The following is a 2,784-nucleotide window of genomic DNA, read 5'->3' on the forward strand; positions in this document are numbered from 1 at the left end:
CTTTGTCGGCTTCTATTGCTGTCAGCGGCACAGGAATCTGTGTTTCTTTTTGTTGCATCATCTTTTTGTGTCAGTTCTCCGTGTGTGCGGCGCCATTCCTGGGCAGGCTGCACTTTCTTTGGCGCTGGGTGGCTCTCCTTATGGGGCGCACTCCTTGCACGTCGGGCTCCCCCACGCGGGGGACACCCCTGCGTGGCACAGCACTCCTTGTGCACATCAGCACTGCACATGGGCCAGCTGCACACGGGTCAAGGAGGCCCAGGATTTGAACCGTGGACCTCCCATGTGGTAGACGGACGCCCTAACCACTGGGTCAACTCCGCCACCTATGTATTTTCTTGATTTCCTCTTCATATTATTTATTACTAGTCCATAGGAATACCACTGATTTTTCGTGCATGTTGATCTTGTATCCCATCACTTTTCTAAGCTTGTTTGAGAGCTCTAGAAGATTTGTTGTGCATTTTCAAGGCCTTCTGTTTATAGGATAATGTCTCATGAAAATAGGGAAAGTTTTACCTGTTACTTTCCAATTTTGATGTCTTTTATTTTATTTTCTGGCCTAATTGTTCTGGCTCATACGTCCAGTACAACGTTGAAAAGCCGTGGTGATAGTAGGCATAATTGTCTAGTTCTCAGTTTTCAGGGGAAGCTTACAGTCTTTCACCAATGAGTATACTAGCTGTGCTTTGTCATTTACAGGACGTTTCATATATGCATCCTTTGGCATTTAGAGGACATTTCCAAGTATTCTCAGTTTTTGAAGTATCTTATCAGAAAGTGCCCTAGATTTTGTCAACTATCTTTTCTCTGTCAATTGAGATGATTTTGTGTTTTATCTGTCATTCTATTAATGTGGTGTACTGGATTCATTGATATCTTTTTATCTCGAAATATCCTTGCTTACCTGAGATAAACCACATTTGATCATGACCTATAGTATTGTAATTTGCTGTTGGATTCATTTTATTACTATTTTCTTGAAGATTATTATATTTATGTTCATAATGGATATTTCTCTGTAATTTTCTTCTGTTCAGTGTCTTTTTCTGGCTTTGTTATTAGGGGGATGTTGGCCTCATACAAGGAGTTGGATATTGTTCCCTGAACTTCAGTTTTATATCCGCTAGTGAGTCAATATGTTACTGGACTTTTACTTTTTGGGAATTTTATTAATTTTTTTATTAGAGAAGTTGTGAATTTACAAAACAATATGCAATGTAAAGATTTCCCATACAATACCCCTCTACCATCACATCACATTGTTGTAGTACATTTGTTACATATTATGAGAGAACATCATCAGAATATTACCACTATATATGGTCTACAGCATATACTTGGTGTATTAATTTTGGGAAAATTTTTGATTATTGATTCATTTTCTTTACTTGTTACTGCTCTGTCTAGATCTTCTATTTCTTTTCCAGTTAGTGAAGGTAGTTTATGTGTTTCTATGATATTGTCAATATCATGTAGAGTATTTTGTTGGTGTACAGTTTTTTATAATATCTTCTCTTAATAGATTTTTTCCCTGTGATTTTGGTATTTATGTTCCCAATTTTATAACTGAATATAGTTATTTGCATCATTTCTATTTTTTTGTCAGTGTAGTAAAAGTGTTTTTAATTTTATTGACTTTATTGGCTTTGCTGATTCTATTAGTCTTTTTATACTTTATTTAATTACATTAACTCTAACCTTGGTTATTTCCTTACTTCTGCTATTAACAGGTAAATTGAGTTCTTCTTACTTTAGATCAGGGGTTCTTAAACTTTTTTGTTCCTTGCACCCCTTTGCCAGTCAGGTAAAGACCACAGACACCTGAGTAAGTCCCCACTATACTCCGCATTATTTAATAAATATATTCAATACACCAATATAACCCCATAAGAACAGTGTTTCTTTGAATTTCAACTCAATCGCATGGACCCCTTGTTAAGAACTCCTGCTTTAGATCCTCGGCTTGTGAGATTTGGTTTCTGTTTTGAGATTTATCTTCTTTTTAAATGTAAACATTTACAGTAAAAAATTTCCTGGTCAACACTGACTTTGTAAGTCCCATAATTTTTGTTATATTTCACTCTCATTTTCATTCACCTCATGATGTTTCCTAATTTCCCTTGTGCTTTCTTCTTTGGCCAATTGGCTGTTTTAAAATATGTTGTGTAATTTTTACATACTGGTGAATTTTATCATTCTTCCTCTTTTTTTAATTTTTATTTTTAACCTTATTCCATTGGGGTTGTAGAAGGAACACAATAAGCTTTCAAAAATTTTAAATTTACTAATACTTGTTTTGTCACCTAATATATTATTCCATACTTGAGAACAACCCATGTGTACTATAGAAGAATGTGTAATTTTTTCTGCTGTTATGGGAATTACTCTCTCTATATGTCTCTAAAATTTGATTGGTGTAGAGTATCATTCATGTTTTCTATTTCCTTATTGATAATTTGATCAAATGTTCTATAACTTATTGAAAATTATTCATTTATATCTCCCAGTATTAACAAAGAACCATCTATTTCACCGCTCAAACATAAGAATATATATTTTAAATATTTATTTATTTATTTCCACCCTCTCCACCCCCCACCCTCTGCAGTGTCTGCTCTCTGTGTCCATTCACTGTGGGTTCTTCTGTGTCCGCTTGGATTCTTGTCAGTGACACCGGGAATCCATGTCTCTTTGTTGCATCATCTTGCTGCGTCAGCTCTCTGTGTGTACAGTGTACTGGGCAGGCTGCACTTTTTTCATGCGGGGCCGCTCTCCTTATGG

This window comes from Dasypus novemcinctus, chromosome 27 (genome assembly GCF_030445035.2).
Source record: "Dasypus novemcinctus isolate mDasNov1 chromosome 27, mDasNov1.1.hap2, whole genome shotgun sequence".
Classification (NCBI taxonomy): Eukaryota; Metazoa; Chordata; class Mammalia; order Cingulata; family Dasypodidae; genus Dasypus; species Dasypus novemcinctus.